Genomic DNA, 25,470 nt, shown 5'->3' on the forward strand with positions numbered 1-25,470 from the left:
ATAGTTTTTTTATACCTAGATAATATTGTACAGTTTAAAATCTGCTTATTTTACAATGAAAAAATTTCCATGTACAATGAAAATATACGTTCTGAAAGATGACCTTATAAAATTGCTTTGAAAGGACACTTCATATAGTGTGAAAATACCAAGCAAAATTTTTTAAATGCAATTTTTAAATAAGTCACAAATTTCAAACATGCAGTTAATAGGCAGTATTTGGAAAGAGTTTTGAAGTCTCATCAAAATTTTTGTTCTTTCATGTACAAAATTGAATACTGGTAATTGTTACTTAGTTTATAGCCTAAGTAACCTCCAAACATCATTTTAGTTTACCAAAGCATCTTTTATTTTTATGGTGCTTGAGCTTGAACCCAGAGCCTGTGCATGCTTAGGCACATGCTCTACCACTGAGTCACCCAAAACCCCATATTGATTTGGCTAAAACAAATACAGCAATTAATGGAAAATATATGTTTGATGAAGTACATTAACGTGAGCACATTATCTTGTGTTGGTACTGCCAAAAAAGCAAATACTGGAGAAAAATTAATACTTACTCAAATTCCACTTTAAATTTTGTAAATTCTCCTCATCCCCAAAACAACTTGTCTCAAGAAACACTGACTGTACTACTTATTGTCTCCTCTCTTCTTGTCCCCTTTTACTATCCCTGATTCCCTTTTCCTTCTTGTTCCTCACCCTGCTTCTTACATTTTTTTTTCTTTCTTTTATTTTCTGCCATCACTGTTTCCTCCCTTTTCTTCATATTTTCTCTCCTTTTTCTTATCTTCTTCCTTGGTCATCAAGTAGCAGTGGTAGTGGTTGCCAAGTTGCACGTACTAATAATGGTTGTATTCATCATTCAGTAAATGCTTTCCACGTGCTGGACATTGAGCTCAGCTTTTAACCAGATGAGTAATTTTAGTTGGTAGTTCTTGGGATTCAATCGGAAGTTCAGTTCAATTTGCATGCAGTTTGATTAAAATTATGCTCTGACATCTTTGAAATTTGATTGAATTAAAAGACTAATGAATTTATATTAAAGAAGATAGACTTTAAAAGAACTGTAGAGAGACAGACCTGCGACCACCAACAAAACAGGCCCAGCGGCCCACAGGGGGCAGAGCCACCGCCCGCGCCTGCAAAGTAGGCAGACATGCGACCCACCTGCAGAACAGGCCCAGCAACCCAAGGAGGGGCAGAGCCTCTGCCCGCACATGCAAGATAGGCGTACCTGTGACTCACCTGCAGAGCAGGCCCAGCAATCCGTGGAGGGGCAGAGCCGCTGCCCGTGCCTGCAAGATAGGCAGACCTGCGACACACAAGAAGGACAGGCCCAGCGGTCCGCCAGCGTGGTAGACACATTGCCCTGGTTGGGGGAGGGACAGAGCTGCTGCCCATGCCTATAAGGTAGGCGGACCTGCGATGGACTGGCAGAACAGGCCCAGTGGACCGAGGAGGGGCAGAGCCACCACCTGTGCCTGCAAGGAAGGCGGACCTGCGACCACCAACAAAACAGGCCCAGTGGACCGCGGAGGGGCAGAACCGCTGAACTGCTGCCCACGCCTGCAAGTTAGGCGGACATGTGACCCACCAGCAGCACAGGCCCAGCAGCCCACCAGCGTGGTAGACACATCTCCCTGGTTGGGGGAGGGGCAGAGCTGCCGACCATGCCTGCAAGGTAGGCAGACCTACGACCGACCAGCAGAACAGGCCCAGTGGCCCGCGGAGGGGCAGAGCCACCGCCTGCGCCTGCAAGGTAGGCGGACCTGCTACCGACTGGCAGAACAGGCCCAGTGGCCTGCCGGCATGGTAGGCACATTGCCCCAATTGGAGGAGGGGCAGAGCAGCCGCCCACACTTGCGAGGGAGACTTTGCAACTATACAAGAGCAATATAAATATATAGGGGGAAAATTCAATAACACAACAGGTTCACCAAGCAGAAAGAAATGCAAGCAGTGTGAAAAGACAAGGAAAGAAAGGACCACAAGGAATGCAGGTCAACTCAACGTTAGAAGAGGTAATATCTGCAGCAGATGGAATGTCAGTAAAGAATTCAGGATATACAAGGTTCAGATGATCTGGAGTCTCAAGGAAGACATTAGACAGCAAAATAAGACAATGAAAGATCACTTCAACAATGAATTAAATAAACAAATCCAAGAAGCAAAAGATCAACTATACAGGGAGATAGAGGTTATAAAAAACAAACAAACAGAAATCCTAGAAATGCAGGAAGCAATAAACCAACTTAAAAACTCAATTGAGAATATTACCAGCAGAGTAGAACACTGAGAAGATAGAACATCAGACAATGAAGACAAAGTATTTCAACTTGAAAAGAACATAGACAGCTCAGCAAGACTGTTAAGAAACCATGAGCAGAACATCCAAGAAATATGGGATAACATAAAGAGACCAAACTTAAGAGTCATTGGGATACAGGAAGGTATAGAGGTCCAAACCAAAGGAATGAGCAATCTGTTCAATGAAATAATATGAGAAAACTTCCCAGACTTGAAGAATGAGACAGAATCCCAAATCCTAGAAGCCTACAGGACGCTGAATCAGCAAAATCATAAGAGATCCACACCTAGACACATTATAATGAAGATGCCCAACATACAGAATAAGGAGAGAATTTTAAAAGCTACAAGAGAAAGGAAGCAGATTACATTTAGGGGTAAACCAATCAGGATAACAGCTTATCTTTCAACACAGACTCTGAAAGCTAGAAGATCCTGGAATAACATATTTCAAACGCTGAAAGAAAATGGGTTCCAACCAAGAATTGTGTATCCAGTGAAATTAAGCTTCAGGATGGAAGATGAAATTAAAACCTTCCACGATAAACAAAAGTTAAAAGAATTTGCAGCTAGAAAACCATCTCTTCAAAACATCCTCAGCAAAACACTACAGGAAGAGGAAATGGAAAATAACAATGAAAACCAACAGTGGGAGGTAGTACAGTAAAGGGGGAAAAATAATCAAAGAGGAAAAACAAACTATGTTAAGTAACATAAATAAACAAATATGGCTGGAAGAACAATCCATATCTCAATGATAACCCTAAATGTTAAAGGCTTAAACTCACCAATTAAGAGACACAGGCTAGTAGAATGGATCACAAAAAAAGACCCAACAATATGCTGCCTACAGGAGACGCACTTGATAGGAAAAGACATACATAGGCTGAAGGTGAAAGGTTGGGAAAAATCATATCACTCATATTAACTTCGGAAACAAGCAGGAGTGTCCATACTCATATCAAATAAAATAGATTTCAAGCCAAAGTTAATCAAAAGGGATAAAGAGGGAACATACTGCTCAAGGGAACCATACACCAACAAGACATAACAATCATAAATATATATGCCCCAAACAATGGTGCAGCTATGTTCAGCAAACAAACCTTTCTCAAGTTAAAGAGTCTAATAGACCACCATACAATAATTATGGGAGACTTCAACACACCTCTCTCATGACTGGACAGATATTCCAAACAAAAGTTGAATAAAGAAACTATAGAACTCAATAACACAATTAATAACCTAGACTTAATTGACATATATAGAATATGCCACCCAACATCAAGCAGTTACACATTTTTCTCAGCAGCACATGGATCTTTCTCAAAAAAAGATCATATATTATGTCACAGGGCAACTCTTAGACAGTATAAAGGAGTAGAGATAATACCATGCATCTTATCTGATCATAATGGAATGAATCTGAAAATAACGATAAAAGAAGGAAGGAAAAATCATGCATCACTTGGAGAATGAACAATAGGTTACTGAATGATCAATGGGTTATAGAAGACATCAAGGAGGAAATTAAAAAATTCTTAGAGATAAATGAAAACACAGATACAACATATCAGAATCTATGGGACACATTGAAAGCAGTTCTAAGAGTAAAATTCATTGCTTGGAGTTCATTCCTTAAAAAGAGAAAAAAACAACAAATAAATGACCTCATACTTCATCTCAAAATCCTAGAAAAAGAAGAGCAAAACAACAGCAAAAGAAGTAGAAGTCATGAAATAATTAAAATCAGAGCTGAAATTAATGAAATCGAAACAAAAGAAACAATTGAAAAAATTGACAAAACTAAAAGTTGGTTCTTTGAAAAAATAAATAAGATCGACAGACCCTTAGCCATACTAATGAAGAGAAGAAGAGAGAGAACTCAAATTACTAGCATACGGGATGAAAAAGGCAATATCACAACAGACACTTCAGAAATACAGAAGATAATCAGAAATTATTTTGAATCCTCATACTCCTATAAAATAGAAGACAGTGAAGACATCAATAAATTTCTTAAGTCATATGATCTGCCCAGATTGAGTCAGGAGGATATAGACAACCTAAACAGACCAATATCAATGGAAGAAATATAAGAAACCATCAAAAGACTACGAACTAAGAAAAGCCCAGGACCGGATGGGTATACAGCAGAGTTTTACAAAACCTTTAAAGAGGAACTAATACCAATACTTTTCAAGCCATTTCAGGAAATAGAAAAAGAGGGAGAACTTCCAAATTCATTCTACGAGGCCAACATCACCCTGATTCCTAAACCAGACAAAGACACTTCAAAGAAAGAAAACTACAGACCAATATTTCTAATGAACCTAGATGCAAAAATCTTCAATAAAATTCTGGCGAATCGGATACAAAAACATATCAAAAAAATTGTGCGCCATGATCAAGTAGGATTCATCCCTGGGATGCAAGGCTGGTTCAATATACGGAAATCAATAAATGTTATTCACCACATCAATAGACTTAAAGATAAGAACCATATGATCATCTCGATAGATGCAGAAAAAGCATTTGACAAAGTACAGCATCCCTTTATGTTCAAAACTCTAGAAAAACTAGGGATAACAGGAACATACCTCAATATTGTAAAAGTAATCTACGCTAAGCCTGAGGCTAGCATCATTCTGACGGCGAAAAATTGAAGGAATTCCCTCTAAAATCTGGAACAAGACAGGGATGCCCTCTCTCACCACTTCTGTTCAACATAGTTCTCCAAACACTGGCCAGAGCAATTAGACAGACGAAGAAATTAAAGGCATAAAAATAGGAAAAGAAGAACTTAAATTATCACTGTTTGCAGATAACATCATTATATACCTAGCAGACCCAAAAGGGTCTACAAAGAAACTATTAGAACTACTAAATGAATTCAGCAAAGTAGCAGGATATAAAATCAACATGCATAAATCAAAGGCATTCCTGTATATCAGCGACAAATCCTCTGAAATGGAAATGAGGACAACCACTCCATTCACAATATCCTCAAAGAAAATAAAATACTTGGGAATCAACCTAACAAAAGAGGTGAAAGACTTATACAATGAAAACTACAGAACCCTAAAGAGAGAAATAGAAGATCTTAGAAGATGGAAAAATATACCCTGTTCATGGATAGGCAGAACTAACATCATCAAAATGGTGATATTACCAAAAGTTCTCTATAGGTTCAATGCAATGCCAATCAAAATCCCAATGGCATTTCTTGTAGAATTAGAGAAAGCAATCATGAAATTCATATGGAAAAATAAAAGACCCAGAATAGCAAAAACAACTCTAAGCAGGAAGTGTGAATCAGGCGGTATAGCAATACCAGACATCAAACTATACTACAGAGCAATAGTAACAAAAACAGCATAGTACTGGTACCAAAACAGGTGGGTGGACCAATGGTACAGAATAGAGGACACAGAAACCAATCCACAAAACTACAACTATCTTATATTTGATAAAGAGGCTAAAAGCATGAAATGGAGGAAGGATAGCATCTTCAACAAATGGGGCTAGGAAAACTGGAAATCCATATGCAAAAAATGAAACTGAATCCCTTTCCCTCGCCATGCACAAAAGTTAACTCAAAATGGATCAAGGAGCTTGATATCAAATCAGAGACATGGCGTCTGATACAAGAAAAAGTTGGCTACGATCTACATATTGTGGGGTCGGGCTCCAAATTCCTCAATAGGACACCCATAGCACAAGAGTTAATAAGTAGAATCAACAAACGGGACTTACTCAAACTGAAAAGTTTTTTCTCAGCTAAAGAAACAATAAGAGAGGTAAATAGGGAGCCTACATCCTGGGAACAAATCTTAACTCCTCACACTTCAGATAGAGCCCTAATATCTAGAGTATACAAAGAACTCAAAAAATTAAACAATAAGAAAACAAATAACCCAGTCAACAAATGGGCCAAGGACCTGAACAGACATTTCTCAGAGGAGGACATACAATCAATCAATAAGTACATGAAAAAATGCTCACCATCTCTAGCAGTCAGAGAAATGCAAATCAAAACCACCCTAAGATACCATCTCACTCCAGTAAGATTGGCAGCCATTATGAAGTCAAACAACAAGTGCTGGTGAGGATGTGGGGAAAAGTGTACACTTGTACATTGCTGGTGGGACTGCAAATTGGTGCAGCTAATTTGGAAAGCAGTATGGAGATTTCTTGGAAAGCTGGGAATGGAACCACCATTTGACCCAGCTATTCCCCTTCTCGGTCTATTCCCTAAAGACCTAAAAAGAGCATGCTACAGGGACACTGCTACATCGATGTTCATAGCAGCACAATTCACAATAGCAAGACTGTGGAACCAACCTAGATGCCCTTCAATAGACGAATGGATAAAAAAAAAATGTGGCATTTATTCACAATGGAGTATTACTCTGCATTAAAAAATGACAAAATCATAGAATTTGCAGGGAAATGGATGGCATTAGAGCAGATTATGCTAAGTGAAGCTAGCCAATCCCTAAAAAAACAAATGACAAATGTTTTCTTTGGTATAAGGAGAGTAACTAAGAACAGAGTTAGGAGGAAGAGCATTAGAAGAAGATTAACATTAAACAGGGATGAGAGGTGGTAGGGAAAAGGAGAGAGAAGGGAAATTGCATGGAAATGGAAGGAGACCCTCATGGTTATACAAAATTACATACAAGAGGAAGTGAGGGGAAAGGGGAAAAAAAAACAAGAGGTAGAAATGAATTGTAGTAGATGGGGTAGAAAGAGAAGATGGGAGGGGAGGGGAGGGGATGGGGGATAGTAGAGGATAGGAAAGGCAGCAGAATACAACAGACACTAGTATAGCAATATGTAAAACAGTGGATGTGTAACCGATGTGATGCTGCAATCTGTATACGGGGTAAAAATGGGAGTTCATAACCCACTTGAATCAAAGTGTGAAATATGATATATCAAGAACTATGTAATGTTTTGAACAACCAACAATAAAAATTGAAGGAAAAAAAAAAGAATGTTCCATTATATGGATAGACCGCATTTATGTATCCATTCATAGGTTGATGGACATTCAAGTTGTTGCCACATTTTTGCTACTATGGTTAATGCTGCTGTGAAAGTTGGTGCAACAGTTTTAATTTAGTGGGCTTTCATTTCTCTGGGGTAAATCCCTATGGTATCTATTTTAACTCTATTTTTAATCCTTTGAGGAATTGCCAAACTCTTTTCCAAAGAGGTTGCAAAATTGTACAATCCCATCTGCAGTGCATGGGGTCAACTTTCTTTACATCCTCACTTGTACTTATTATCTGGTTTTGGTGACAGCCACCTTAATAGATGTGAAGTAGTATCTCATTGCAGCTTTGATTTGCAATTCCCAGATGACTCATGATGCTGATCTTCTCTTTATATTTAATAATCATTTGTATAAATTCTTTTGAGAATTATCTGTCAGATTTTTTGCCCAATATTTAATTGGGTTGCCTGTTTATTTTTGCATTGCAAGAATTCTTTATATATTAATACATTAATACATTAAAGATATAAATCCATCATATAAAATTTACAAATATCCCCCCATTCAATGGCTATCAGTTATTTTTCTCTTTCTTTCTTTCTCTTATTTTCAGTACTGGGTTTTGAACACAGAGCCTCACACTTTCTAGGTGAGCACTGTACCACTGAGCTACGTCCCAGCCCCGTACACTTTTGTGATGATGTCCTTCATGGTACACAAGTTTTCCATTTGGATAAAGTCCAATTTACTTTTTTGTTGTTGTCACTTGTGTTTTTGATGTCAGATCTAAGAAATCATTCTCTATTCCAAACACAGGAAAATTCATGCCTATGTTTTTCTAAGAGTTTTATGTGTTTAGCTCTTACATTTTAGGTGCAACCTATTTTGAGTTATTTTATATATGGTGTGAGGTAGGGCTCCAACTTCATAAACTTATGAATTATTTCTCTCTGTGTTTATGTACTTATGTGTGTGTGTGTGTGTGTGTGTGTGTGTGTGTGTGTATATATATATATATATATATATATATATATATATATATATATATATATATATACTTTGATCAATACTATAAAGACCTCTCTTAAAGAAAAACTTTGAAAATATTGCTTCCTCCCACACCCCACTGAGTTTTTGATTGTTAATGTTGCTCTCTTTCATGGATATTTTCCTCTAAATGTCATTCTTTCTGCCCCCACCACACATTTACTATCTTGCTCTATTTCTAGGTTTTCCTCTTGAAAAGTTAATCCTCTTTCTTTTGATTTTTCCTCCTTACCTGATGGCTGTCTTGGGGGTTCTAAGTATCCCATCCATACTGTCTGGGGCTGTGGCATGACTACTGCCCTGTGGTGCCTCCTCTGCTGTCCATCTCTAAATATCTCATAATCTTCCTCATGATTTCACCTTAACCTATGGGTTACTTGGAATGTTTTTTTTAGATAGACAAAATCATTTGACAATCTATATTACTATTGATTTATGACATTATTACATTACACTAAGAGGATGCCATGTATGAAATGATTCTGAGTTGGCTTGGCATATGTGTGCTTTAACACATGGTTGACATTTGAAAATGTCCCATGAGCCCCAGAAAATAGCCACTGTCTCTTTATTGAGTTGTTCATATATTAGTTCAAGCTTACTTATGATGTTACTCAAGATTTCTTCTAAATATTATTTTCTGGGACCACGTATAATAATCTAAACATACAAATAAAAATGTTACTTCTAAAAAAAAAAAAAAAAAAAAAAGAACTCTAGAGTTGTGTTTACATACTCCGAGTAAAGTATTTAGCCCCACTACATACACTTTTTCCCTGGGTTATTTTAAAAATGAAAAAAAATATATAATTCTTGAGAAACAAGAATTGTCAATATTTGAAAATAAAATACAAAATTAAATTTAATTGCTCATAAGTTTACTTTATAAAAACATTACTTTAAAAAAAAAGTACTCTTCTCTTTGCTTTAAAAGACCAAACTAAAACATATGGTACTTCATAATAAACTTAATGGAGATGGTATTGTATGCAATAATAATATTTAGGGTTGCTAAAAAGTTTCTTTCAGAGAAATGTGTTATAATAGAAAGAAAATATAGAACAGCTTCTTGATAGGCAGGTGCTTCCTTCACTGATGTATTTTTGTGATTGACTTTCGAGGGTAAAATTCCTTATCAAGAAATTCTGTCCTGAAATTATTTTACAATAAATTGGTTGCATTAGATAAATGAAAACTAGGTGTTTTTTTCTCTAAGAAGTTCACCATGTTTGCTTTTCTCAGCTCATTTAGAAAGAATGAAAATATGGAAAGCCAATTTACATTGTAACTGCAGGCATCAAACCAATTTTTTTGCACCAGATGCAAAAAGTGAAATGTATAAAATCATTTTCCTTTTAAATCACAAGAATAATGATCCTAAACAAGATGAAGAAGATTGTAGAGTAGATTTTTGTTTAAACTTGGTTGAAGTATAATAAAACACAAACTTACCTGTGAGAGTTTATCAGATTCATTAGGCAGAAAGTAATATTTTGGGGTGGGGTGGATTATAGTGTCCTGGAAATTGGTACACAGTAAACATAGCCAGTCTACAGATCATGAAGAACCAAATGAATGATGGTAATGCATTTTAAATTACCTTGAATTTGTAAAGAAGCAGTAAAGCACAATCTCATTCTAGTTTGGAAAGATTAGTTTTGCTGCAATATGGAATATTTATTAAGTGAAACAAAATAAGAGGAGAGACTACTTTTAAAAGGTTATTGCACTGATTCTGAAAAAACATTTATTAGGTCCTGGAGTAAAACACTAGCAACTAAAATAGAAGAGATAGATTTGGAAATTATTTAGTAGTAGAATTTCTTGAACTTGAGATAGATGATTGTCTGAGGTTAAGTGTCAAGGACACATAGGGGCTTTATAGAAAATTATTTTGATAACTATGTCATTGGGACAGAGAATCTAAAAGAAGAAAAAACCTACTAGAAGATGACAAGTTTTGTTTAGAATACTGAGATTGTGATGCATGATGGATATCGAAGTAGGCATGGCTGCTCAGCAATTTGACGTATAATATAAACATTATTAAAAGAAGTGACATAGGTTTTAGTAATGAAATAAATGTAAAGAGTAGGCATAATATTATCACTCATGATTTTTCCTTGGTGAGTATTAGCTTTCTATTTTATTATAGTTGGAGCTCAAATGAAGTATGTTAATTGCAATGGAGAATGTTAAAATGGAGCTCAAATGAAGAATGTTAATTACAATTTTTAATGGGGCATCAATGGCGTCTAAAGGTAGTGAATCAAAAATAGATGAAATTATCTTTTAAATTATTACAATTTCAACAGAAGTTAGCTTCTGCTTTTAATCCTCTGACATCACTAGGATTTATATAATATTCTCAAAATGAATATTACAATTGTGAAGGGAAATACCAAAGGGAAAGTTACAGTAAATACATTTACCAAAAGTCACTCCCCTTGTCATCTCCAATAGTCACTCATACTTGGTATGTAAATACAATATAAACTTGAAATAACATATTCTCTAATATAGCCAATATTTTTCAACAGAAATCAAATGCTGGGAGCAAGGTGATAAACTGTTACATGTATTTATTTCTAGAAGCATCTTTGCTTAAACTGTTTTTAATATGATTCAGTAATATGTAGACTGAGTATGAAAGGTATTTGCAAACAGTGTTTGATTCATTCTACTCCCTCAATTTGTCCTAAGGAGGATTTCAAAATAAGAAATGGAGATATGTATGAAAATTTTCAATGTGATTTAAAAGTTCGCCTGATATCCTCAAGATTTAAATAACGTTATATCAGAAAACTGCATTGAAAATTCACATGCAAGGGAATGGAAAATGAAATTAAAAAGAATGTCTACTAAACCTCGAATATTAAGATTTTCTTTTTATTCAGAAATTATTTATTAATTGAATTGCATTTCCTTCTTGAGACCAATTGCACTACATGCTTTTTTTAAGAGAGAGAGAGAGAGAATTATTTTTAATATTTATTTTTTAGTTATTGGCGGACACAACATCTTTGTTTGCATGTGGTGCTGAGGATCGAACCCGGGCCGCAGGCATGCAAGGCGAGCGCACTACCACTTGAGCCACATCCCCAGCCCTGCACTACATGCTTTATTACTTAAATAATACATACATACCAAAATTATCACATTTTATCCATTTTATAAGTAATCAATTTATAGAAAGAAAATACAAAACTTACTGTAATTGTATAGCAATGTAGCCCCATCATATAAAGTAAATGTTCATAAATAAAAATTGGCACTTGTGTATAAAGCTTTCATGATCAAGGATCACTAGATACCACCTAAATAAGACATGTCAAGAACCAGATATTAATTAGATCACCTAAAAAATTGGTGTCTATTAAAAGATTTTAAAACAATATTATTAAAAATTGTGTAGCCAGGGAAAATTGAAGGAGCAGGAGAAAGAAAAATGGAGCTCAAATGAACTATGTAAATTATCATTTTTAATGGAGCATCAATGATTTCTAATGGTAATGAATCAAAAGACAGATGAAATTATCTCTTAAATTTTAGTATTCAAAACAAATAAAGTTAAGAATGTGTAAATCTGTGAGACTAGGGAACAAGAGAAAATAAATTTTCATTTTTAATTTATATAGTTTATATGCTTATATGGAGTTATTTAAAAACATTGCATCTATAATAAACACATTTCTTCTATAACATATTGTCCAGTTTTAAAATAGTTGCTATAATTATTATTTGAAATTGAAATGGGTTTTAAAATAATAGGATAAAAACCTAGCACAAAATAATGTATGCCATGTATTGCACATGCAGCCGTGAACTCCCTGATCTTCAGACTGTCTCTCTGGAGGCTCAGCCGAGCTCTGATGCTTCCCTGCTGCTCTCTGTGTGGTTTCTGAGCCTCACAGCCGTGTGAATTCACAAATGCCACCTGGGGATAGTGACCAGAATGGCAGCCCATCTTCAGGATGTGACCTTATTCCTGGGCAGGGAGCTGTGAGACCTGGTTGTGTTGGAAATGCGATGCCTCTGAATGGATATTTAACAAGTGGAGTCAGTGTTGTTACTTGATCTCAGTGGCAGAGGGTCTGATTGAAGCTAGTGTCTTATGGCTGAAAGAGAAAGTCCCTGGTCTGTTTTCCAGTGTTTTGCTGAGAAGGTTTGAATTTTTGTAGAGTCAGATTTATGTGTCTTATTCTTTGTGGTCTCTGGCTGTGTTATCATGCTTCAGTTGCTTTTGCTAAGCCAAGTTTATACAAGTCATCATCTACATTTTCTTCCAGTGTTGTTGTGTATTCAATGATTCATTTTGGCATAAGAGATGAGGTGGAGATCCAACCTCACCCTTGCCCATATGGCCAGGTGTTAGTCCAGCACTGCTGATTGAGTGATCAGTTTTCTGTGAAGTTCTAAAGTATGATTCTTACTGTTTAGTATCTGGTTTCCTGTTAATAGTGTTATTTACATGACTTTGCTTATTAGTGAGGTTCTACATAGTTCACATATTTATTAGCTCTTAGCTAATTTGGGGGTTTTCTGTTCTTTACTCATTTGAAAAACTGTATTCTTGGTGTTTTCATGTTAATATTCAATATATTTTGTTGATATTTAAATAAACTTTATGTTATTAATTTTGATTGCTGATTTTTGATTGCCTTTTAGTTTGGCTTATGATTTTTTCACAGTATTAGGGATTGAACTAAGCACCTCATGTGTGCTAAGCAAGTGTCCAGCCTTTTTGACTTTTTATTTTGGGGCAGGGTCTAGCTAAGTTTTTCAGGGTGTCCTCAGTCTTGGAATCCTCCTGTCTTGGCTGCCCGAGTAGCTGGGATTACAGGTGTACCTACCATACCTGGTTTTGCTCATGATTTTTTTTTTTCTACCAGGGATTGAACCCAGAGGTGCTTAACCACTGAGCCACATCCCCAGCCCTTTTTATTTTTTACTTTGAAACAGAGTCTCGCAAAGTTACTTAGGGCCTTGCTAAGTTGCTGAGACTGGCTTTGAACTTGGAATCTTCCTGCCTCAGCCTCCCAAATTGCTGGAATTACAGGCATGTGTCACTGCACCCAGCTGCTTATGATTTTTTTGATATAAGTGAATATTGTGCTTTATGCAGTTAAATACATTTGTGTATTTATTGGCATTTCATTCATTGTTTTTATGCTTTTGAGATCCTTCCTCATCTCATGATCAGCAGATGCCTTAGGATATTGATGTGTGCTAACATTAATTTTTGCCTTTAACGTTTTAGTCCTTTTTTTTATATTTTGATTCATGGTATGTGTCTTGCTCAATCATTCACTTTTCCAGCAATGTTGATGAAATATTTCATCTGTTGTCCAGATTATTCCTAGAACACATATGTGCCTTTAAAGGAAGGGTCTTATTCTGGACCACCTGCTCTCTTCCCCCCCCCCCCAATTTGTTTGTGTTTTTATTCTTTTTAGTATTCTACTTTTTCTCTTCCTCATTTTTGTTAAGATCGTATGTGCATGTGATAGAACAGAGAGTCCATAGGGGCTGGGAGTGAAAGCGGCCGTTACTCTTTCTGACCTCAGCCCACCTGTCTGCTGTTTAGGGCCATCGCTTGTGACCACTTCTCCTTTCCCTGTCTGTGGTCCCTGGCTGCCGGTATGCAGCCTGCTCTAGTGACCTGTCTTGGTTTATCCCTTCAGGACAATACTTAGGGTTCCTTGCTGTGACAGATGGAGTTTTTTGCTACTACCTTACTTTTCCCTGGCTCCAGTCAGACACATCCACCCATAATTCTGCCTGTGTATGTTTTAGTTCCTTGTATAATATATTTTATTTCAACATCAACTCCTTTCCATCAATCCATCAATTGTAGCCAGCATTTTTTGACTGGTAAGGACCTTCCTAACCTGTTCCCTTCTCCTCTCCACATCCACTGTCCTTGTCTTTACTCCTTTTCCAGTGATGAGCTTAACGACATTTCCTTAACTTTGTCATGGTGTTTATTATCTCAGTTTTAGAATTTGATCTTACAGGTTGAAAACAAATAACGTTTATGTGGTTAGAGCTCTCTGTTGTTATTTTTATGTAAATGGAATTGTTTGGTAGGTTGTACATCAAGTCTGGTTTCTTCACTGAGCCTAATATTTGTGAAATCCCATCCCTGTCATTTCAGCAAGTAGTTCATTGCTTTTTATCGTTTAACAAAATCCATTGTGTGGAGATATCTCACCTTGTTTATTTATTTATTTATTGGTTGGTTGGTTTGCTACTGGGGATCTGGGATTGAACCCAGGTTTTACCACTGAGCTGCATCCCCAGCCCTTTCTGTTTTTTATTTTTGACCAAGTTGCTAAGGGCCTAGCTAAGTTGCAAAACCTGACCTTGAACTTGTCATCCTCCTGCCTTAGTCTCCCCATTTGCTGGGATTACAGGCATTCACTAGTGCACCTGGCTCTATCAATCTTTTAACGGACATTTTGTTGTGTCCAGCTTGAGGCCTTTATGAATAAAGCTGGAATTAACATTCAAGTTCAAAAAACAAACGACTCTATCCTTGGTTGAAGAGTCAGCTGGTGAGTCAGTCTAGGATTGCCTCTCCTTTTCTGACCAATAATGCATTTTAAATTGCTATAGCATACATTTTACTTGGTGTTTTTTTTTTCTTTTCTTTTTTTTAATTTTCTTTTTTTTTTTTTTTCATAAAGCTATAGCTGTTAATTCATTGTGCCTCTTTAAGGAAAAGAAAACAGAATTGGTCTGACTTTCATAGCCTCACTTTTGCAATTTGGATACAGCATAGGCTTTATTTCACTTAGGACATTGGTTCAGGTATTAGAAAATTTGCAGGTGGATATTGGGAGAATTTGATCAGCTGGCATGCTTCTGATTTCAAAAAGATGGAGGGGCAGGTGTAACTTCAAATAATAGAGCTGAAGCCAGGGTAAATCAGTGGCAGCAATGGCTTGTGACAGCTAACTGTCAGTAACATAGGCATAATGAGTCCCATGGTGCCATCGGCTTGGGAGGGAATGATCCTAGTGAATGTACAGCTCTCTTAAAGAGGGATTTGGGAACTGGGGAGTGAGACGTGGGCCAGAAGTCAATGGGCCCTGCTTGGAGCGTGTTTCAGAAAACTGTGAGCAGGTGAACTCTGGCTTCTCCCTGGCACTGACGTGGGATCTCTTTGATGATGTTGGTTGCTGAGTGATTTGTTTCTTTTATGTTTGCATTTAGTCATTTGAAGGAACAGCATGTATGTTACTGGGCTTGATTTGCAAATGTGTGTTCCATTCATATCCCTTGCCAGCCATGATTTCCCTCACAGTAAAAGTCGAGGTTCCTGGTGACTGAATGAGTGTAAACTAAGCAAATTTCTAGGTATTTTGAATACTTGATTGTACAGCACAGTCAGTTTTTATTTTTGCAAATGTGCAAAGCGAATACCTGCTCTCAAAGCAGCTGCCACTGACAGGATGCCACTGAGGCCAGGAACAGAGTTGGTCCTGAAAGGGCCTTTCTGAGCATGGTGCCAGGTACACTGAAATAGTTAACTCTTGAACTAACAAAGGGATGCTGGTCTTTCTACTGAAGACATTAGATCCACATTGGATCAGCTGACATGCTTCTGAGTTCAGAATGATGGAGGGGCACGTATAACTGGCCCCTCCATGGTACTTGATAGGGACCAAGAATAAAAAGGGAAATTGAACATCAAAAAAAGGAGGAAGAGCAGCTTCTGAGGGAAAAAGACTGTTCTGGAAGTTGAACACGTGGAGCTGTATGAAGGGCTCACCTCTCTGTCCATTGTGCTGTGTTCTCATTTGGACTTTCTTGGGAACGACACGGGACCCTGGATGGGGCTGTAGCCCAGCAGTGCACTGTACTTGCCAGCACAGATTCCTATGTTGACAGCTGTGTTGAGGTTTCCAGTCTGGGGTCAGGAGGAGAGCACTGCCAGCCCTGTCCCTAGCAATCTGTGACCTGCTAACGAGACCAGGCCACAAGAGGCCAGGGCCTCCCACCAGCCTGAATCTTTCATGGAGGATGGCACAGGACCTCTTGCTTCTTCTCTGAGGGTCCCACCTGTCTGTCTAAAGGTGGGGCAGGTGCCTCAGCAGTAGGGGTCGCCAGCCTTAGCTGAGCACTGAGAGCACCAGGGAGCAGGAGGCCTGACATGGTGAGAGGGAGACCTGCAGTTCTCTGCTCCTAGCAGGGAAGAGATGGTCTGCTCTGGTGGGCAGGTGCAGGGGACTTTAGTGAGGATCTCTTTGCAGAAGTGTGGGAAGGGCAGTGGGAGGTCATGAGGGCCATCCTATGCTTGAGGTGAGTCACTGCAAGGACCAGAAGACCCCCCATGTCCCAGGAGACAAGGAGAGTGGCATCTGGCCCAGAGCAGAGTCAGGAAGGACAAGCTGTGGCCAACATTGAGGAGTGCAGCTGGCCAGCAGGATGGCTTCCCTTCCTCTAGTCCCTCCTTCTGATCTGCCTGGGTTCCCAGAGGACCAGCTATAACCATGCAGATGGACCACCTAGCACCCATCAGTCACCTGGGTGTGTGTGTGGGGGTTGCAATCCCAGGGCCCAGTGAGGACACTTGCTGCAGTCCTGTTTCATTGTGTCTTTTGCTGAGGGGGCCCCCTTACTGCTGCAGGCATGTTCAGGGGTCACTGACCATCCCACAGCTCTTCCTCCAGAACCGGGTTCCCACCTTCTTTGTGTCTCAGGTTCCTGAGAGAGCTGGTGCAGCTCTTCCCGGCCCTCAGCCCAGCAGGCGCCATTTTCCTTGCAAGGACCCTCAGCATCATCCTGCCCCAGAGTTGTGGGGCCCTGGCTTGTGGCATCTGGTGTTTTCACCCCAGGTACCCAGTACCTGCCCTCCTTTGTGGGTTTCCCAGCCTGGACATCAGTGTTCCTGGAGATAAATCAGTGCATTGGCCAGGATTGTGTGCATGCAAGGCCACGGAGATGGGGCTGCACGGGAAAAGCACTGGAGAAGATAACAGAGGAGCATTTGGAGGGACAAGCCACTGGCCTGCTGGAGACAAGCTAAAACCTTGCTAATATTTGGTTGCATTTTAGGCCTAAACTTCCTGTGAACTGTAGCTTATCCAGCCCATACCAGCCCCGGCTCACTGTGGCTCCTCCTGGGCCCGGCCTCTCATTCACCTTGTGCTCTAGCTCAGCTCCCCCAACCCTACTCCCCTCCAGACCCCTGATTCCATCCCCAGCTCCCTCCCCCAGGCACCTGGCTCAGGCCTGACCCTTACTCAAACCCCATCTCCCTCACCCACCTTTGAGATTCCCCCAGCCCAGCTCAGAGTTCAACACCCCTGACCCTGGACCCTATTCCAGGTGGCCTTGCCTGTGCCCCTGTTCACACACTCTCCCCTGCCTCCTCCCACTGAGAACAGCTCCTCTCTGCCACAAGACTGCTGTATCCATCAGGCTGGTTTTTGGGCTGTCTCTGGACCTACCTGTGGTGTCATATCATGTGCTGGGGTGGTGAGGAGTCAGAATCAGATCCAGTCAATGTCTCTATAGTGAGCAAAGCTGGAGAGACCAAATGTCGAGGGGCCACCTGTGGCGGTAGTGAGGAACGGGCGAGGGTTTCTTCTGGCTGACCAGGGGCCGCCATTGTCTTCCTTGTGGTGAGGATATTCCCTATTCAGTGTAGTTTCTCATTTCCTGGTTAAGAAGAGGTTGAGAGGGGATGGCTTGTGACATATGGGGATCTTCAGAACACATGTTATTCCCATGATCCTTTTTGCCTTCCTCTTCCTCTGTGCAGCTGTGCTCATCCCTGTATGATCTGGAAGACCTTCAGGGCCACAGAGGGTTTGAGGTGGCTAAGACAGAGACCTGGAGGAAGGGTTACTGGGAGAGCAGGAGGTAACAGGAGAGGGATTCTCTGACATTATGTTGCCTGGAGCCCAAACTGCCAGGCCTGGGGGCTTGGGTGGGGTTGGGCTTGAGTTACCCACAGGGAGGATGTGGAACAGGCAGGACCTGACCACAGATGGGTGGGGACAGGGAGGTGGATGGCTGCAAGGTCCAGGAGCAGAACTGGGGTTTTCTTGGTGGTGGAGGATGGGAAGGGCTGTGCAGTGGTGGTGAAGGAGTTGTTCTGGATGTAAGGCTGCAGACAGGGAGGGAGGGCATGGCATGGAGGTTCCCAGGCCAGCAGAAGGTCTGCCTGCATTAACCAGAGCTCCTGAGCTAAGCAGCCTGGCCTGGAGCATCTGCTGATGGAAGGTGTCTGGTCCTGAGCTTGCTTGGGAAGGAGACTGGATGGGCTGTGGGGAGTCTCCTCACCATCACCAAGTGGATCGTGTGTTCTCTGTGGCTGGGCATTGGACATAGGTACAGGGTGTGGTGGGTGGTGGGATCTGGTGAGACTCCTGGCCACAGACCCTGTATGGGGGATCAACTAACTGACAAGATCCCGTCTTGCCTGTGCCTGGGGGCGCGGGGGAGTCTATTATTCTTGGCATGAGTAGAACAGATTGTTCTAGGCTAGAAAAAAATCAAACCAAAACAACAAAATGACTTAATTATTTGCCAGCACCCTTGGAAATTAATTATTCTTTCTAATATGAACCTCTAATGCAAGTTGGATATATCTCAGATGCGTGTGAGATTTTTAAAAAATTCTTTTTGAGTTTCTGGACCTTGCTACATTTACCCAGAGGCCTGGGTTTTCTGGCTCTTTTATTTTTCATGGGGCCCAGGTCAGAAGCCAGGCCCCTACTTTCCCCATGCCCATCAGGTGTCTAATCCCCCACCTCAGTCACTTCTGAGCCTGTCCTGGGGCACCGGGAGATGCCACTTCACTCACTGTGTCATTTTATGCAGGTGACTTCTGGTGTGCCTCCTAACTCTGTCCCCACCTGTCCCAGTGCTGGCAGTGCCTTGTCATCTTCAAGCCCTGCTTTACGTTCGTGGCACTTGATGGAGGTGTAATTTATACTGGTGACATGCACACCTTCTGAATGGCCAGCAGGTGGTTTTCAACAGATATGGCCAGGTATCACTTAGCAACAGGAAAGTGTTTGGAGAAACGAGTTGTCAGGTGACTTTATTGTGGGGACATCACGCAGTGTGATGACGCACCGCCCAGGTGGTGCAGGCCCATCACTGGGTGGCCTCTTGTACTGTCAAGCAACACAGTGCCCTGTGTAGAGGCGCATACTTATAATCCTAGCTCCTCCGGAGGCTGAGGCCAGCAGAGGATTGGGAGTTTGAGGCCAGCCTTGGCAACTTAGCCAGATCCTGTCTCAAGGTAAAACAAAAAGGGCTGGGGAGGTAGCTCATGGTCAAGTGCTTGCTCTGGTTCAATCCTGGGTATGCCCCGCCCCCCCCTCAGAAAAGTAATAAACTGGAGACACGAGTCTAATGGAAGCACAGTGTAAGTAGGAGTCCACTCTGAAATAATGATAAAAACTTCAGTTAACAGTAAACATATCACCCTTTAATATGGTCACTTATTGTCCTCAAATGTCATGTACTACACATGACAGTATGCGCTACACTTTGTATGACTTTGTGCAGTAAATTAATTTACGTCAGCTCACTCTAGACATGAATTTATGATGGCCTTGAAGCCGTTGGTGACAGAAGTCTTTCAGCTTCATGTAAACATTGTACCAAGGATTGAACCCTGAGCCTTGGCCATGAGAAGCAGGTGCTTTACCATGAGCTGCGTTGTCCAGGCTGATCTGCACCTGTGATCCTCCTGCCTCAGCCTCCCAAGTGATATATTGGGATCTTACAGGACCACGGCTGTACGTGGGATGTCACTGACTGAAATGTCTTATGTGGCACATTGCTGTACTTGTGCCTGGTGATCGTCCTCCCTCCTAAAATACAAGCTCTGTTGTCCCCAGTTAGTTTCCTCCTGCTCCTTTTAGTTAGTCTGTACCCATGAAAGCCAACCGCCATTCACACAGTGAAGCTGGGTTGAAATTCAGAGGACTTGCATGTGACAGGCTGTGGTGCCTTGTTTCTGTCGCTCAACACACTGGGTTTGAGATGTACCTATCTTGTGTGTACCACTGAGTTGCTTCTTTAAACTTCTCATTTTAAATAGCTTCATTGAGATATGATTTACATAGCATACAGTTTGCCCATTTAAAGTCTACAACTCAATGTATTTTTTTGCATAATTCATGTTGAATTTTTAAAATTGCGCTAAAATATAGATAATATAAAATTGGTCATTTTAATCATTATAGTAAGTGTGTTATTTACTGGCATTGATTCTGTTTGCAATGTTGTGCAATATCACCACTATTTTCATTTTTTTTCCATCACCCCAAACAGAACCCTGTAACCAATTAAGCAATAACTTTTCCTCCAGCCCCTGTAACCTCTAATCTACATTCTTCCCTATTCGACTTATTTCACATAAACAGAATTGTGTATTTGTCCTTTTGTGTCTGGCTTATATCACTTAACATGTTTTCAAGCTTCCTTTATGTCATAGTGTAAATTTCATTCCTTTTTAAGACTGGATAATATTCTATTATATGGATATACCAGTTTGCTTATCCATTCATGTATTGACGGGCACTTGGGTGCCTTCATGTTTTAGCTATTGTGAGCAATTCTGCTGGGAACATGGGTGTATAAATGTCCGTTTGTACCCTCCTTTTAACATAGGAGTGAAATGGAAAAGGATCCTATGTTAACTCTGGTGTCCAGCTGTTTGAGGACCACAGTGGCTGCACATCTGAGATTATGACCAGCAATGCAGAAAGTTTCAGATTTCTCCAGATCCTGGACAACACTTGTTGGTTTGTCTCTGTGTCAAGTTACAGCCATCTTAGGAAGTGTGAGTGGCATCTCATTTGGTTTGGTTGGCACTTCCCTGATGACTAATGTTGTCGAGCATCTTTTCAGGTGCCTTTGGCCACTTGTGTCTTCTCCTTGCCTGTGTTGCTTTTTCATGCTATCATTACTTTATTGACATATTTGCATATTGGGAAATACATACTTCATAAAAGTAAAACTTAATGCATTGACAAATTTATATATGCACATGTAAATATCACCCATATTGAGACAGGATGATTCTGTCACACAGAAGTTTTCTATGCCACTTTCCATTAATCCCCACCTTCTTCCCATCACTGTGTATTAATTTTTAATCTTGCTTATTCTTGGATTTCATTAGATGAATAAAAAAACAAGTGTGTGTGTGTAAGTGTGTGTGTGTGTGTGTGTGTGTGTGTGTGTATTTGGCTGTGGTGTTCAGTGTAGTGTTTGAGGTCTGTCAGTGTTCTTGTGTATCAACCAGGACGTTTTCTTTGTTGCTGAGCAGTTTTCCTGAGTTTGGGTACAGCCGAGTTTACTCATTCAGTCTCTTGATGATGAATATTTGAGCTTTTTGCTGTTTTTGGCTTTTCTGAATAAAGCCACCCTAAACATTTTTGTACATGTCTTTATGTGGAGATAGTCTCTTCTCCTGAGTGGAGCTGCTGGGTCATAAGTGAGGCACATGCTGAACTTTAATAGAAACTGTCAGTTTTCCAGTGTGTTGTCCCATTTTATATCCCCAACCCCTGGGAACACGCATCCCATCCCACACTGTTGTCAGCATTTGGTATTGTCAGTCTTTAATTTTAGCCACTCTGGTGGGTGTGTGGTGGTATCTCATTATGGGTTAAATTTGCATCTCCCTGATGACTAATGATATCAGCACCTTCGCATTTGGAAAAGGTTGTGATTTACATTTTTCACATTAAAAATTTAAGCGAGAAGATCCTAATGAACACCTGCAGAACAGCCCTGGGAGCTCAGGACGTCCATTCTGATTGACAGATGTCAGTTTCAGATACATCTTCAATCACAAATGAGTTGGCAACTCAGTTAAAAAATAAAAAGTGAGGGGAGGCATGTATTTAAAGAATATTTGGAAAATAGCAGAAAATGGCCAGGCTCTCTCCTCCCATTTTGCCCCCCACTGAGTACTAGCTTTCTAGAGGGAAAATTCTGGTCCTGACACATGCTGATAGCACCGTGATGTTCCTCCTCCAGCTCTGAGCACATTCCAGCCCCTTGGCCCTCCTGCCTCATGCTGACCTGGGATACCTGTCCACTAATCTCTGGCTATTCACAGCCTTCTCTGCACTTGCAACACAGCCCCTCCTCCCTGCTCCCACAGGGCGACTCTTGGCTTGGCTGAGGATGCTCAGTCTGCACCCGTGCCATGCCAACTCCTCCCCTGCCTGGACCAGTTTCTGTAGTCTGTGTCCCTCAGTCCCCTGGGCCAGCACCACCTTGTCATTGTTTACTTCCTCCTCTCCCTCCCAGGCAGCATCCCTGGGGGGCCTGTCCTGTCAGCATTCATCTTCATGTTCTCAGCCCGGCCAGGCCCCAGCAGGCTGCACTGCTGCTTGTTGGGTGGGGACAGATGCCCATGGGTTGTTGGGCACATGTTCTGAAGGATCTGGGCCTTCCTCCCTGAGAGCATGCTTTCTGTGGTTTATTTAGTCACACCCCCCGAGTGTGTGTGGCCACACCTGTGTATTCCTAAATCTATGACACAAAATACAGGCCCCTGGACCTTGCATCCTGACCTTCTCCCTGTGTCCACTGCACCCCAGCCTGTGACATGGGGCTGACCTTTGTCCCCATGGGAGCAGGGAGCCCCAGAGTTGGATGTGGCCAGGTGGCTGTCAAGACCAGCTAGGAGGTGTTTGAGGCATGGCCCGAGGCATCTAGGCCAGGACTAGGCGAGGATTTGTTTGGATCATGTATGAGAGAGACCAGGCATGACAGAAAGTGGATGCTTCTCCCTGTCCAAAGAAGCAGTGTTCAGGCTAAGAATTAATGAGGTGCATTGAGCTGTATCTGGCATCCCTGAGGGAGTGACCAAGAAGTGTGTTCCTGGTGCCCAGGTGCAGCATTGGCACGTCACCGTCCATCCACCTGACAGCCCCCCAAGTGCACCAGCCTGGGACCTTGCCCATCAGGTCCTATAGCTCCCAGGCCATGTTAAAAGATCTGGATTCAGGAGGCCTAGGCTGGGGCGTGGATCCTGCCTGTCTCTGAGCTCCCTTGTGACCCTGATGCTGCTGATCCCAGAGCCTCACTTTGAGGGACTGGGGCTGAACCTAAACCTACCAGGAAAGAGCAACTTGGTTGTTGGTGACTGGCTGAGTGGTCCATTCTCGTCCACTCTATGTGAGGCAGACCAGTATTTGTACATCAAGGAATTTATACTTGAGATAACATTGCCTTTAAGAAAGGATTTGGGCTTTCTTTATCATTATGGAGAATGTACTGATACCTGAGTGCTTGCAGTGTATGGGGGGTGGGCGAGCTGCTTGGCACATGCTCCAACCATCTGAGAAGGCTTAATTCTCTGAATTGAACATTTGTGGCCAATTTAGATTTCGGGGGGTACTTTTATGTTGTGATTTTACAGGAAATTCATGAAACTGATGGTAAACTCTAGGTACAGAAAGGTTCCATTCATTGTTCATTGATTGCTGGTTATAGACTTATACAGACCCTCTCAACTCTTTTTTGGGGTCTTGGGGGTTGGCCCCTGGGCTTTGTATGTGCTGGGCAAGTGGTCTACCTCAGAGCTACACCCCCAGCCCTTTTTATTTTACTTTGAGACAGGATCTCCCTGAGTCTCCCAGGCTGGCCTTGAACTTGCCACCCTCCTGCCTCAGCCTCATGCAGCTGGGATCACAGGCATGGCCACTGCCTGCCCCAGCTCTGCCCCAGGGGTTCTTTGATGGGAATAACCTTTCTTTTTTTCACTGTTTACTTACAACCTATGAACTCGCTTTTGTAATTAAACAGGTAGGAGATGGGAAGCTTTGTCAGAATTTGTATTTTCATAAAAATTCTGCATTTTCTGATTATTAAATAGAAGCAACTATTCATTGTAGGAAAGAATGGGACTTTTTACTGGAGAAAAACATAAAGAAAAAGAAGTCACTAATAAGCTCATCATTCAGAATCGTCACTACTGAAATTTGGGTGCATTTCCTGGTATATTTTCATGCATGTTAATGGATGATTTTACAGAATTGTTTATAACAGTTTTCACTCTATATTACTGTTTCATACTGTCCTCATGATTAAACTTCTTTATAGTTTTCATTTTTAATTTATTTAATATTTTTGGTGAGGGGGTACTGGGGAATGAACTCAGGGGCACTCGACCAAATCCTCAGGCTGATTTTATATTTTGTTTAGAGACAGGGTCTCACTGAGTTGCTTAGAGCCTCATTTTTCCTGAGCCTGGCTTTGAACTCATGATTCTCCTGTCTCAGCCTTCTGAGCTGCTGGGATCACAGGTGTGTGCCACCATACCTGGAATACTCCACACTTTTAGGAATACTTGATAACAGGAGATTATACACCATAGGAAATTTTCTTAACCCCCATTTCCACTAATTTCAAAAGGAAAGGACATTTTTTTTGAAAAAATGACATTGGCCCCGGACCTGCAAGTTAGGCGGAACTGTGACCACCGCCAGAACAGGCCCAGTGGCCCACGGAGGGGCAGAGCTGCCAACCACACCTGCAAGGTAGGTGGACCTGTGACCCACAGGCAGAACAGGCCCAGAGGCCTGCTGAGGGGCAGAGCCGCCCCCTCCCCCCGCTCCTGAAAGATAGGCGGAACTGTGACCACCAGCAGAACAGGCCCAGCAGCCTGCTGAGGAGCAGAGCCGCCCCCTCACCCTCACACCTACAAGGTAGGCGGAATTGTGACCACCGACAGAACAGGCCCAGCAGCCTTCAGAGGGGCAGAGCCACTGCCCGCACCTGCAAAGTAGGCAGAACTGCGACCGCCGACAGAACAGGCCCAGCAGCCCACAGAGGGGCAGAGCCGCCGCCCGCGCCTGCAAGGTAGGCGGACCTGCTACCAACCAGCAGAACTGGCCCAGCGGCCTGCCGGCGTGGTAGGCACATTGCCCCAATTGGAGGAGGGGCAGAGCCGCCACCTGCGCCTGAGAGGGAGACATTGCAACTATACAAGTGCAATATAAATATATAGGGGGAAAATTCAATAACACAACAGTTTCACCAAGCAGAAAGAAACACGAACAGTATGAAGAGACAAGGAAAGAAAGGACCAAAAGCAATGCAGGTCAACTCAACGTTAG

The 25,470-nt window shown here is 41.4% G+C and overlaps 1 pseudogene; it reads left to right on the forward strand.

Annotated features, from left to right (window-relative positions):
• The first annotated feature begins 1,428 nt into the window (after positions 1-1,428).
• LOC139704240 (growth factor receptor-bound protein 14-like) overlaps positions 1,429-25,470 on the forward strand; it is a 50,031-nt pseudogene continuing 25,989 nt past the window's right edge.

The sequence above is a fragment of the Marmota flaviventris genome, unplaced genomic scaffold, assembly GCF_047511675.1.
Source record: "Marmota flaviventris isolate mMarFla1 unplaced genomic scaffold, mMarFla1.hap1 Scaffold_48, whole genome shotgun sequence".
In the NCBI taxonomy this organism is placed as follows: Eukaryota; Metazoa; Chordata; class Mammalia; order Rodentia; family Sciuridae; genus Marmota; species Marmota flaviventris.